General features: G+C 35.4%; 1 long non-coding RNA gene and 1 pseudogene across 1 annotated transcript; both read right to left on the bottom strand.

Moving 5' to 3' along the window:
* Window positions 1-1,048: 1,048 nt before the first annotated feature.
* LOC116507963 lies at window positions 1,049-2,468 on the bottom strand. The gene is made up of 3 exons (XR_004255257.1): window positions 2,295-2,468; window positions 1,527-1,740; window positions 1,049-1,078 (listed from the first exon to the last, which is right to left on the bottom strand). It is a non-coding gene; the product is annotated as an uncharacterized LOC116507963 (long non-coding RNA).
* A 1,890-nt stretch (window positions 2,469-4,358) lies between these two features.
* LOC116507916 lies at window positions 4,359-13,885 on the bottom strand (annotated as a pseudogene).
* Between the last annotated feature and the right edge of the window lie 1,251 nt (window positions 13,886-15,136).

The following is a 15,136-nucleotide window of genomic DNA, read 5'->3' on the forward strand; positions in this document are numbered from 1 at the left end:
AGGAAAGCTAAAACAAGACAAATTATGTTCAAGCACCTGAGTAAATTACACATTCTAAAAAAGCAGACCCCAGGTTCTATTCAAATATAAGGTTTTTGTTTTGCTTTACTTTTACTGGCGTGATATATTAAAGTGCAATTGGCATTTTAATATATCTGAGAAATTATTCAGAAGTTTAGAGACTTACCTTTGTGTGTAATGCTTCCAATCAGCACCAGTTCAAAAATTCCCATTATAAAATATATTAAAGGAGAGAGGAGGAGAGAATGAAAGGAAGACGGGGGAAAGAAGAAAGAGGTAAGGAGAGGGGGATGGAAAGGAGAGAAAGAGGAGGAAAGAGGGTAGAAAGGGGAAGAGGAAGAGCAGGAGTAGGAGAAAGGTATGGGAAGAAGGAAGGGGAAGGAGAGGAGGAAGGAGGAAAGTAGAGAAGGGAGGGAGAAAGGAAAGGGAAAGGAAAGGAGGATGGAAGGGAAAGAAGAGGAAGGAGAGAGGGTAGGAAGGGAAAGAGGAAGAGCAGGAGCAAAGGAGAGGTAAGGGAAGAAGGAAGGGGAAGGAGAGGAGGAAGGAAGAAAGAGAAGGGAGAGAGGGTGGAAAGAAAGAGGTAAGGAGAGGAGGATGGAAAGGATAGAAAGAGGAGAAAAGAGGGTAGGAAGGGGAAGAGGAAGACTAGGAGTAGGAGAAAGGTACAGGAAGAAGGAAGGGAAAGGAGAGGAGGAAGGAAGAAAGTAGAGAAGGGAGGGAGGGAGAAAAGAAAGGGAAAATAAGGTGGTGTTATAACAGGAGGAAGGGATGGTAAACAAAGCAACCCAAACTGTATATTATAACCTATTAAATGAAATAATAAATGTATAAGAATGATAAATGTTAAAACACCTGTAATCAAACGACATGCTGTATGTGATGATGGTTTTTTTTCTTTTTTGTGTTTTTTTTCTTTTTTCTTTTTCTTTTTTCATTGTTGTGTGTATGTGTTGTCTATGTAATAAAAATAAATTTTTTTAAAAAAAATTCCCATTATAAAATATATTTTAAAAAAATTAAAACTTGTCCCTTCCAAACAGGGTTTTTCTTTGGAATTCTAAAAAATTGAAAGCCATTGAACATACAAGTTTAAAGTTGCTAGTGTTATTAAACTTTTGTAGCTAAAATGTCAGCAATATAGGATCGTAGCAAGGGTGACATATATTCAATCAATCAATTTGAAGTCTGTTTAACAATATGGTTTCTCTCTATAGATGTAATGATAGTTTTTTTTCTCACAGTGCAACTTCAGAAATTAAATAGATATTATTTAAAATTTCTCAGGGAATGGCAGAAACAAGGACAATTATGGATATGCAGAGATGTTTTTCATATTATTCCTGACGTTTTCCTTACCCTTTGATTTTATTCCAGGCTGTTACCCTATGATTCATTAATTCCTCACTTTTTAAAGTAAAAATTAATCTGGCAGGGCATTTTAAAAACATGTATCCAAAGCCCAGAGTCACCTTTGTAGATATAAGAAAACCAACAAACAAACTCACCAGATTTGCAATATCCTGCTAGAACTATATCGTCACTCCTGGCTTGGAAGGCCTCCAAAGCTTTGAAATGTTCTGGGTTGCAAATGATAGTTGGGTATAGAATTCCTTCATGAGTAAACAGCATCTCATCTGGTGTCATCTGCTCTCCTTCTTTCATGCCTTTTTCCATAATCTCAATTAACTTTTTTCTAACATACGCCATTTCCGCCTTTTTCTATATATATGGGGGGGGGGGAATATGTTCAAACAAACAACCCAATTTGTCTTTTAAATACACTATAGATGAATGTATATATAGTTTTTAGCTGTCAAAGAAAGACAATGATTTAAAACATGTGTTTGCAGTGCAAATCAAAATTGTCCAAATAAAAACAAAAAGAGGAAAAAAAGATTTTCCTACAATTGAAGGCATTTCAATTCTGGATATTTTCTATTAGGATGAAATGGAAAAACATAATTTTAAATTTTGAAAGATCTAATGACAATGTCCCCATAAACACTTATTCTGCTAGAGTTTAAGCCATTGCAGTTACAAGTTGTAATCTCCTTTTGTACAGTGCCATTCAGTTTGGCTGCAACGTCAGTACACCTAAAACACCAGCAAATATTTTTCTTCACTCTCAAAACAACAACAACAAAAACCCAGAAAGATAAAGATAAAGAAAAAAATAATAATTTTATCCTGCTTCATTTTTCTCTTTCACCCAGCTTTGCTTGTCTGCTCCTCAATATTTCTGCATTCTTTGAAATATATCAAGATTGGCTTACATTCTTCCACGCTCTGCAGTAAGACAACAATGTTCGTGATGCACTTCAATATATCAGCCTTTATAACTGTAATCAATTTTTCATGGAGATCTCTTCCCTTAATTCCACTGACAGTTTAATACTCAACAAGGCGCAACCTGCAGAAAGCTGGAGAGGAACCACCTCTGGTGTGTGCCTAGCATAAATAATCCCATGACTCTGAATGTATGTAGCAAAGTTCATTGAACCTCAGGGCTAGTCCCAAATTGGGCACCATCCCAGCTGCTCTGAAAAAGGTGCTATCTCAATTCAATTTGTAAGCACTCTCCCATAGTTAAAAGAAAGCGGAGTAGGCTCCACACTCAAATAAAAGTGAACTCACTGAACATTATTTTAGAGACAGACTGGGAAGATTGCCTGCCATGGTGCTGAAATAACCTTGGAGAAGAGTTTAAGGACAACTGCTTGAGAAGCATGAAAAGACAAAATAAAAAGTTTTCTAAGTATGCACCTGGATGAGCGAAGGGCCCCTGTTCCTTCAGAAAGAGGGGCATGCAGAGAAGGCATAATTCAGAGCACAGTCAAAAATATTCCACATATCTTTAAAGAGTTTTGTTTGTACATTTAGGAATAATAAATAATCAGATGATTGGAGAATGGGATCATGTCATTGAAATGATTAGATGTTTAGATCAATTGGATTTGGAATTGGGACAATAGAAGAATCTTTTGGTCACAAATCCTTCGGGCATCTTCCTTTTGAGGTTAAGGTTATCACCAGCCTGTCTTTCTATTAGTAGGAACAGTTAGAAAGGACGAGTGGAACAGAACAAAGAAAGTTGCCATACTTGCAATTATGCTTGACTTTTATAGCTGCAAAGTCTTCTTTGTATAGGTTAATGATTAACAGCTGTAACTAGAAAGGAACAAAACAATTAAAGCTTTATTTTAGGAAATTTAAGCTCAAGTGAAAAATAGGTAGTCCTTGATTTACAACCATTCACTTAGTGACTGCTTGCACTGAAAAAGTGAATTCTAACCGTTTTTCACACTTATGACAATTATGACATCCCCATGGTCATGTGATCAAAATTTGAATACTTGGCTACTGGAATGTATTCATGATGGTTGCAGTGTCTTGAGTCATGTCATCACCTTTTACAACTTTCTGATGTGTGAAATCAATGAGGAAGCCAGATTCATTTAATTGTGGCAAGAAAGACTGCAAAATGGTGCAAATTTCATTTAACAACTGCCTTGCTTAGCAATAGCAATTTTGGGCTCCATTGAGAAATTCAGCCTAGAAATAAAACAATTGTGTGAAAACAATTGACCAATTCCCTTTAGAAGTTGTGGCAGCTTCATCACTGGAAGCTTTCAAAAAGAGACTGGATTGCCTTTTGTCAGAAATGGTGTAGGGTCTCCTGCTTGGGCTGGAGGTTGGACTAGATGACTTATAAATTCTCTTCCAACTTTGTTAATCTGTTAATTCATATTTATTTTCCTTCTGCAACAGTCAGCTGTCCACAGAAAAATTAAACTCTTGTAGGAAACTAGCACCCACCCATCTCCTAGAAGAATGAAATATCCTGGGAAATATTAAAGGCAGAATATTGTATTTCCATGGATAAGAAATAGAAAAACATGGTTTTAGGCAGGAAACAGACTTACTCTTAATAGCCTTTGTCAATGACCTATTAAAGCCTGAGTTTGTCTATTCTACATAACAAAGGTATGATTAGTATTCCACAGAGACTCACCACAAGGCAATTACATCAGCCAGCAAGGCAACCAAGCTTGGACTCAAAGCACAGAGTTGCTCCGGCATGGCCCCATCAGAATACAAGCTCAGGTTCAAAGAGGGCATAAAAGCAGGGACTTTCAGGATCTCTGCCTTTTTTCTTCTTCACCCAACATCTTGAAGCATGTGATCCCCCTTTTCTGTTCAGGAACTCAAGCCATGCGATCCTGTCCACTATTAAACCATCTTTCCAAGCAGTCTCCATGTTTCCAGTGTCTTTTTTCCCACTTGGAACTGAACTCAGAAGGATATTACTTCCAACACTCTTATATGCATTTGACATATTTAGGTTCAGTAAACTTTATTTGGGTGTTTAGATCAAACCTTTGTACAATAGTCCTTGCTTAAGTACAGTAATTGGGATCAGCAACGAGATTAGACAAAGTTGTAAATGTGTTATCATGCAGGTGGATTATGATAGCAGTTGCGGCAATTCTCATTGCCACTGTTAAATGACTTCTGCGTAATTGTTATGTGCAACATCACATTGTTATCATTTGTGACTACCTGGTGGCTTCCCTTCTTTTCTCTCTACCTGTGTTGGTATGTAATTTCCTGTTACTAGCAATCATTCAGATTGGCAGTAGCCAATCAATTAATTTTCTGTTAGGATTTATGATTAAGATGTCAATGAACAATACATAATTACATTTTGAATTGATTTCAGTATTTAATAGTATGTATGAAAATTTGTGTATATGTGTGTTTAGGAATAAACACACAGAAACATATGCTTGAATAATTGGTGTGATTAAGAGCTTGTTGATTTCTATACAATAAAAGGTCACATTTTAGATTTCTTTCTAACATCTATTCAGTTGTCTTATATTTCTAAAATATTTTGTCATAACTCTGAATAGAAATGAATATGCTATTAGCAGGATTAAGTAATACAATTTTAGCCATTTATAGATTAGAAATTTATAGAACTGTTGTCAGAAAACTCTTGAAATAATTTCCATTTCCCTTTCATGCAGAGATTACATATAAATCATAAATTTATTACAAGTAAATGGAATGCCTTGTTTCTGAGAATGGAGTCATTTTAGAATGGATAGCTTTTTTCCTTGATCTTCATATCTTGTAGTAACGATCATAGTTTATCAATTTTCCCACTTTAGTTCCTTCTAAGCGCTCTTTAAATACGGTGTCCATCTCCTTGTTGTTTGCTTCACTAAAAAGTGTTTTCCAGTCACTTATGCCACCTGAAAACAAATAATTATTTTCCTTTTTTTATATGAAAACCATACATCTTGCAATGTCAATAAGTATTTGCCTAAACTAAGGCCTGCAATACTACTGAATACTGAGAGAAATAAATAATAATTAGATGTTTTACAAATGCTCTTTTGCAAATGCTTCATATCTGCTTTTCTGGGTATATTTCCATCCATCCATCCATCCATGCATTTTATATATAGCTGCACAGCTCAGAGTGCATAATCCATTGCAAATATATACTGTCAATTTATAAGAAGGTGGAAACGGCTGTTGTTTGTACTTATTTATTTGTGGATGTTTTAATGTTTTAAGTTGTTTTACTTATAGTTTTAGAAATGGTGAAGTCACCAATTTAACAGCTTGGTTGAGTTGGGAAACTATAGAAAATGAATGAATGGATGAATATATGAATGATTGAATGAATGAATGAATATGTCCCTCTATATAAACATCAGTGAATTAGCAGGAACAGCAGATTAAGACAGATAGTATAAATTTGATTTTAAAAGTATTTTTTTTAATCTTTGGCACTTTTCTGTAGTTAAAAATATATACAGTAATTATCCAATATTATTCAGAAATGCAGTAAGCATTGTACAACTATTACTTGTCTCCCTCTTTAAAAAAAGAATGATTATGGACATAGGATTTTGAGGTTGGGAGTTTATTCATCATCAAATCATTACAGACAGATTAAACTCTAGAATGGCTAACCAGATATGTAATTATTATGCTTCTCTCATTTTATGTCCACTTCCATTTAAAAATAATAACATTATATTTCTTTTTTCTATATTCTAAACAAAGCATAGTTCTCCTTTACATTAATAGATTAGATCATGCATTTTATGATGGTGGCTAAATTCATGATTCTTTTTTTTTAAAAAAAATGCAAATGCTCAAAAGCAAATTAGTTAGAATTTCATATCATTTCTCCAAATCTGTGGAATAGGGATGAATAATTAACTCTCTCTAAAATAAGATGTCATATTTACCATTAGCCTGCAGGATGTAACAAGTGCAACATTATGGATTTTTAAAAGTTACCTTTTTGGAAAAGAACTTCACCAAATTCTCCATGGGTTGTTTTAGATTTTTCTTTCATCGCCTTGAATGTGCTCCTTTCTGCAACACCCTGAAAGTCTTCCTCATTTAAGTTCAGTTCAAGAAAAGTGGAAATCTTTTTGGCTCCTAAAGCTGGGTTCTGAAAAAGGGAACAATTTGAGAAAAAACCCCTCTCATTTATTTTATGTCCCATTTCTAAGAAAGAGATCTGACCAACTTTGGGAAGGGAATGATGCAATATATTTGCATCACTTTCGTTGTCTAAAGTTCCCTCTATTTTTCTCATTCTAGATGCTAAGGCTATATTCTACATTTTCCATGCCGAGTATATAAATGAAAGCTTTACATGAATATATAAATATATGTATAAATATACACACACAAAAAATTTCAGGGAGCAAATATGATTTCCCCATGCTCAGTTTGATCCCATCTTATGTTGATGGATGTTGGTTTATGCTGTGGTTGGCTGGTTGGCATTGTTATTTCTACTTCTTCCCCAGAGCAAAAAGGGGTAAATTAATTGTCGGGGGGGGGGGGTAAGAATCAATAAACAAACACAGAGTTTCCTTAAACTGAAAATCATATGTGCTGGAGGATCATGGGTCTTTCTTAATTATAAACTTCATGAATTTCTGTCAGGAAACCTGGAAGTCATTGGTCATCTATCTTTTTTCCTGGTTATTTTGGTAATAAGAGTAGGAGGCCAGTAAAAGAGCTTCAGTTAGTTGGTCTTTTTAACTGTTTCTTTAGAATGCATTTAAGGAAAGTGTAGAATATTTTGGCATGTGCCTTGTACTCTGGTAGAAATGTTGGAAAAAGCTTCATTGTTGTCTGGAATGGATTCTGCACAGCTAGCAGTGATTAGAATTCTGATCTGATTTGTTCCAGAAAGATATGGTCTTAAATTCCTACTCCACCTTGAAACTCACATCATTCTTTCTCTAAGTCTTTCCATTCCTTGCTGTTTATGAATATAAGAACCCATATATCTGAACTGTACCTCTTTTATCTCTTCATATGTTATTGGCAGGACATTTTCTTTATCAATATACTTGTTCCATGTACAAAGATACTCTATATAGGATCCCCAGGGCACTATTGAAATTTCAAAAAAAAAATTAAGATAACGTCAGAACAAGACTGATAACAGACATAATATGTATACGACACATTGAAAATTTCAGCTGATCTCTGAATATCATGTCTATAGAGTTTATCTTCTTCCAATCCTTTTTCCTTAGTTCTAATGTCTGTGAATATTGCTATTCTCTAGAAAAATTACTCTATTCTTTTTAATTATGTCAGGTATGTTGTTTGTTAGTTAGTAATCAATTTATATATGAAAATCACATACAAATTAACATCATTGGTAGTGTTTAATTTTGTGATCATACCACATTTAGGAAATTAAGAAATTATAGTTTTACATAGATGCAGTTCTGACACGGTTTATAATCTGAGCATAAACAAGCATATATAAGCAATATAAATTAAATGGAAAATTGATATGATCATTATTATTCAAAACCTTCCATCTATTACATCTTGAGATGTAATAGATTTCTTTTTGCTAAATATTGGTAACTAGATTTAAGCCAAAATAATAAATATGTATCTTTCTTTTTTCATTTCGTCAATACTCTGGCCTTATATGAAATTACACTAGCTGCCAGAGTTAGAATGAAATACCTTGAAAAACTGAATTACAATTTTGGAAATAGTAGTAGCAATAGCACTTAGACTTATATATTGGTTCACAGTGCTTTACAACACTCTCTAAGTGGTTTCCAGAGTCAGCATATTTCCCCCAACAATCTGGTTTCTCATTTTACTGACCTCAGAAGGATGGAAGGGCTGAGTCAACCTTGAGCTGGTCAGGATCGAACTGCTGGCAGTGAGCAGTGCGTTAACCACTGCATCACCATGGCTCATGTACTTCTCTGGGCCTCTCAAATGGAAAAGAGCCAGCATACACAGTGAGTGAGTGAGTGAGTGAGTTAATTAATTAATTAATTAATTAATATATTTTTCTGCTATTCTATTGATTTATTTGTTGGATTTATATTCTGCCTTTTGTGCAGAAGCTCAAGGCCGCATATATAACATACCTTCTTTTTTCCTACAATAACAACCCTGGGAAGTAGACTGGATTGAGGCAATGAGAAATATTTGCTTCTCTTTTCAAATAATATTATTTGTTCCTCTATCAGAAAAGGAATCTGTTCATAGGATTAACTATAATTTATTGAAACAAGCTGAGAATCTGAACTCTAATTTGAAGTGTCTCTGCTTGAACAAAGCATACACTAATCAATAAAAAAAATGACCAAGATAGACAGCTACTATGTTCTTCATATTTACAGACATTAAACAATTGAAATGAATAGAAATTCTACTTTTTCCTATCATTAAAGCTCAGAAGAACTCTTCAAATGTATCATAGGGAGGATAAGGACTGAAGTTGTTTGAAAAATGGAAAAAAGATGCAAGAACATCTTTTGGATTTCGAACCAGCATCAGTACCTAAAAACCAAAAAAACATTAGAATATCAAATGAGAAAGCATAGATTATATCTCTAAAATGCACCAGATTCTCTGAAAATTATCCTCAGCTACTTTTGATGACTGAAATCTTATATACACTTGCCTGTGTGAATACCTGAATCACATTCAGTCAGTGGTATCTTACTGTATATTAATGCAAAGATGTTAGGAAACAGAATCCTAACAGATATTCAGCAGGTTATAATCAGTTCTGGAGAACCGGTGGCAGAAATTTTGAGTAGTTCAGAGAACCGGTAGTTACCACCTCTGACTGGCCTCGCCCCCATTTATTCTCTGCCTCCTGAGTGCCAGCTGATCAGGAGGTAATGGATATTTACACTATCCTTCCCCTGCTACACCCACCAAGCCATGCCATGCCCACAAAACTGGTAGTAAAATTTTTTGAATCCCACCACTGAACAGAATGTCTTATTGAGACAATACATTGCCAGGTTAGGGGGAAGTTTTTGAAAATAGCTTGTCCTTGCCATCTTCTTAGGCTGAGAGGGAGTGACTGGTCCAAAGTCACCAAACTGGCTTTATATCTTATTTAGCCCGATGGGCAGAGCTTTAATTTGAAAACAGTCATATCCTGAAGATGCAATTAAGTTGCACTGCAGTAATTACATTTATCCAAATTTAAAAGACATATCAACAGATAGCTGTAGTAAACACAGCTATTTACTACCCAGTCATCCATTTGTATGGTACATATTGATTATTATACTTAGCATGTTCTTGCTTATCTTTTCTTCATATTTTTTATTGTTCAAGGCTGACTTTATCCATATCCTGGTAGAAGTGCTTGTTGAATTTTATCAAGATTGTTACAATTTTAGGGCATTAAATCGGCTACTTACTTTGGCTTTGTTCTGGAAAATTGATGGTGGGAATCTATCAGGACGGAGATGAGTAAACATCACTCTCCTGGAAGGATAAGTATCCATCCTCTTCAATAAATAATAAAATCAATCAATCAATCAATCAATCAATCAATAATGAACTCCCAGAATTCCCCAACCAGCATGAGAAACACCAGATTGGACAATTTGGTTTGAATAACTCTTGGACACTCTTTAAATTAAAGCTTTCAAAGTCACAAAAGTTATGTTAGCATTTCCCTTTACTCTCCGCCATCCCACAATCATAAAATCAGAAATTGCTTGGAAATAAGTTTATTGAACTCAAAAATCACCCCTGGTTTTGCAAGAGGAAAAAAAATCTAGGTAAATGTGATCATGGATCATGGATTAGACTAGACTAGCAGACTAGACTAGACTAGATTAATAACACACATTTCAAATATGCAAATCACAAGTTTTCCCACTGAATTCTACAATCAAGAGTAACACACTTACTGGTCATTGGATTGGTTAATGTATCAACCAAGGCCAATTTTACCTCTTCAAAGACTGACTCATGCAGAATCAACCCAGATGTCTCTGATCAAACATAGTCTGACTGACTAATTTTATTCTGGGGACACCCTAAAAAAATACTCAATAATTTACCTCTATTGCTGTTTTAAAATATGGTCTGATGAAAATTTACCACCATTGAGTAGTTGATTTCTGCATAATTAATACTAACCTTATACTTTTCAGTATCTCCTATTTCGAGACATGGAAATTCCGCTAGGAGAAGTTTTTCATCCAACTTCTCTGGTTCATATTTCTTTGCAGATGTTATTACTAAATCAGTAACAATCTGGCCAACCCAGTTGGTACCTGGGGGAGGGGGACAAAATTAAATCCATTTATAGTACCGTATATACTTGTATATTAAAAACATAAAAGTAATACCAATCAATTTACAATTGAAAGGCTGTGAAAAAAGTGTAGGAACTGGACACAATTCTCAGCATGTATTTTATAGCCCAGGACCCACATCGCATCTTTCTATTTGTCAGATAGGCTTCTTTCTTTATTCTTAACACCTGGTCAGATCTACACTGGGAGAGGTCTTCCCTCTTAGGCCCAAGTCATGTAAAAAAATTAAGGGTTTTTTAATTTTGAAATTGTGCAAAACCTTTAAACTGTGCTCAGCACTAATCTTACAGCATAGGCACCACAAGATCACAATTTCTTGTAATTAAACTCCTTGTTTAGTGATTGAGTTCCATTCCAGTGAACATATAACAGTGAGGGAGGGGGCAAGTGGTAAGATCTTTTTCTTTCAGGAGCTTCTGTTTCACCATTTGCAGGGAAACAGAAACTCATGAAAAAAACGCCAGGAGATCTGACCTAGGGAGATGGCACAAGTGCCAGCCGAGAGGACTCTGCATACCACCTCTGGCACTTGTGCCATATGTTTGCCATCATGGTGCTAGGATGTAACAAACTTGCCAAAATATATTTTAAAAATAAATTGTTAAAAATATAATAGTATTAGACACCCAGTATAACTTTTTTCAGATACTGTGTTTCCTACTTCTCTGGAATGAAAGTGATGAGCATTCAGTGACATTATATATTCAACAAGGAAAGTTCAACTTTAGCAGCCTAATCATTTTGGCAAAGATCTCAACAACTTCAGAGAGGAAGCTATTTCTGAAAGCAGCTCTTAGTCATGACAGAAAGCATGTGGACATAATGGAGCCTTCAAAAACTGTCTTCGCTGCTAACAGAACTAAAATTCTGATGAAACAAAGTGCAAAGTCCATATCTGTTCAAAACTTTTTTTCCAGAATCTTTTTCCTGCACTTGCATCACTCTCAGTCAAAGTATAATTTTTAGAAAAGGTTGCATTACAACTTGCCAAATTTAATTTCAGGAATATTTTGATGAAATGCACATATCCCATGAGTTCTAAGAACATTATGTAACAGCAGACTTTCTGATGTTAGAGTACTGCGTTCTCATTTTTCAATATAGTGATACACTTTGATCACAAGTCCTTGTATGCTTGTGAACAATTTCAAGTACTATAGGTAATCCACATTAAGACATTTGCAAATTTTGATAACTTGACCTGAATTAATAGTTTTAACTTTTAGTGCAATAGCAGTAATCCCATTTGTACATAGAATCCCTTGGGGAAAAGCTAGACAAAGCAAAAGCAGTAAAATAATACACACCTTGACAGTAAAACCCTTTGACTACTTTTTTCTCATCAAAATGGCAAGCCCTCTTGGAACCTATTTCCTTATTGTAATATGGAAAAACTTGCCTTTGATTATTATACGATTGTTGATTATTTGATTATTATAGTCCATGGCCAAGGTAAGTTTTCAACACATTGTCCTCATTTATATGACAATATATTTCATTAGATATACTGATACTCAGGAGACTAAAAGATTAAGAGTGTTGAAAAAAATAAGGTAGTGCTTTTACACAACACTCCTCACCAAAAATATATAAGCCTCTATATAAAAATAAGCTATGGATAAAATACTGTCTACCCACCATATTTATACATACGTATATACATACATACACCCACTCATTCACCCATCTGGACACGGACACACACCCACACCCACATACACACATCTTTGTGTGTAATGCTTCCAATCAGCACCAGACCAAAATTTCCCATTATAGAATATAAAATATATGAAAACGTGCCCTTTCCAAACAGGGTTTTTCTTTGGAATTCTAAAAGATCAAAAGCCACATGAAAGCCATTGAACCTGCAGGTTTAGAACTGTTAGTGTCATTAAACTTTTGTAGCTAAAATGTCAGCAATAAATAGCAAGGGTGACATATATTCAGTTGATCAATTTGCAGTCTGTTTAACACTACATAGACGTAATGACGTAACTTTCCACTGTGCAAGTTCAGAGATTAAATGGATATTATTGAGGCCCAAAATTGCTCAGGTAATGGCAGAAACCAGGAAAATTATGGATATGCAAAGATCTTTTTCATATTATTCCTGATGTTTTCCTTACCCTTTGATTTTATTCCAGGCTGTTACCCTACGATTCATCAATTCATCACTCTTTCAAGTAAAATCTAATCGGGCAGGTCCTTTTAAAAATATGTATCAAAATCCCAGAGGCACCTTTGTAGGCATAAGAAAACAAACAAACAAACAAACTCACCAGATTTGCAATATGCTGCTAGAACTACATCGTCACTCCTGGCTTGGAAGGCTTCCAAAGCTTTGAACTGCTCTGGGTTGCAAAAGACAGTCGGGTATACAATTCCTTCATGAGTAATCAGCATCTCCTCTGGTGTCATCTGCTCTCCTTCTTTCATGACTTTTTCCAGAATCTCAATAAACTTTTTTCTCACGTGTGCCATTTCTGTCTTTTTTTTGGGGGGGGTGGGGGAGGAATATGTGTGGTGGAATATACAGATACAGTATATATTCAGCTGTCAAAGAAAGGCAGTGATTAAAAACCTGTATTTACAGTGCAAATCAAAATATCGAAATATAAACAAAAACAGGAAAAACATTTTTCTACAACTGAAGGTATTTCAATTTCGGATATTTACTATTCGGATGAAATTGAAGAAACATAGTTATTGACTATGTCTCTCTAAACACTTATTCTGCTGGAGAGTTAGGTTATTACTCTTTGCCAGAGAGTTAGCTTACTATTAGGATGATTTTGGAAAAAAATAGTCTTACATTTTAAAAGATCTAATGACAAAGTCTCTACAAACACTTATTCTGCTACAGAGTTTAAGCTGTTCCAATTACAAGTTGTAATGTTCTCTAATACAATGCTCTTCCATTCGGCTGCAACAAGTAGGTACAACTAAAACAAGCAAATATTTTTCTCCACTCTAAAAAAAGAAATCATCATTTCATCTTGCTTCATTCTTTCCCTTTCACCTAGCTTCACTTGTTTACTCCTCAATATTTCTGCCTTCTTTGAAATATATCAGGATTGGCTTACACTCTTCCACACTCTTCCCTCTGCTGTAAGAGACAATGTTTCTGATGCACTTTGCTAAATCAGCTTGTTTCCCTTGCAATTTAACACTCAACAAGACCAGCCTGCAGGAATCTGGAGGAGAACCACTTCTGGTGTGTGCCTAGTATAAATAATCCCATACCCCTTCCCTCCCCCTTTGTTTTCTTTTGTATTTAATTTTGTGTTTCACATCACCGGCTAGTATATTTTCCCCTTATTTACTTCCTTTATCTCTCCTCCATTTTAATTCTGAGAGTTTTCTGACCCTCAGTTTTTACTTTTACTTTTGATCTACTGAGTTTGAGAGGAGTCACAACTGTGTGCTTTGCTTTCCTAGTAAAGAATGTTCATTTCTATTATTTTTAGAGCAGGTTTTGTTCATCAGTTTTGAAAATACTTCTCCTAATTTTATTTATTTATTTAAAAAAATGTTTTATTTAAAACATTTATATAGCCACCCATCTTTTACATCAAACTTTGGGCAGCTCCCAACCAATAATTAAAACAACATCAATAGAAAAACAAAACAATGCATCCATCCATTGAAACCCTGGATCTTATTATTTCATTGGAAAGATCTCCTCAAAGAAATAAATACTGGTAAGAAAATAATACACAGGAACTGGTGGACACTTTATTTCATTGTTGTATGAGTGAAGTTTAAAACACCAGGAAGCGTCTGAGAAAGCCTTCCTGATGTTGTCAATTACAACCCCCATAATCGCCATTTAGCATTGTTACCCTGCATATTCACTGACTACCAAGAATAAACACACACCTCATTCTTGCAAACCCAAAACATTACAGATTCTTATACACTGTCTTACTACTCAGTTTCTACTATAAGACATCTATATCTATCATGGTTCCCTGAAAATAAGACCTGACTTATATTTTGGGGGGGGGTATTTTTGGAGCCCTCGTTTTCTGAGAAACACGATAGATATAGATATCTAAATGGATATCCAAAAATAAGCACTAGGGCTTATTTTTGTGGAAACATGATTTCAGGGTGATCAGCCCAGCTGGGCACTCCACCCTCCCAGCATGGGCACAAAAGGCACAAGTGCCTGGGAACTGATGGTATCCGGCAGCAGTTGGAGCCTGCTGATCCCTTGGTCTGCACACACTCGGGCTGCGCAGCATAGGTGACTTAATTCCCTGTCCAAACAACAGATGGAGGTGGGGGGGGAAGGAAGGTAGTCTGAACACGCCACATGGGTCATGTGAAAGCTGAGAGTCAAGCTGGACCAGGCTGGCAGCCATGGGAGACTCATCTTCACATGGTGGCATTGGCAGCAGACAGAGGCAGAGGTGCAGGAAGGAAGACAGGAGATGTTGATGCATTGCACAGGCCAC

Source organism: Thamnophis elegans, chromosome 4 (genome assembly GCF_009769535.1).
Source record: "Thamnophis elegans isolate rThaEle1 chromosome 4, rThaEle1.pri, whole genome shotgun sequence".
Taxonomy (NCBI): domain Eukaryota; kingdom Metazoa; phylum Chordata; class Lepidosauria; order Squamata; family Colubridae; genus Thamnophis; species Thamnophis elegans.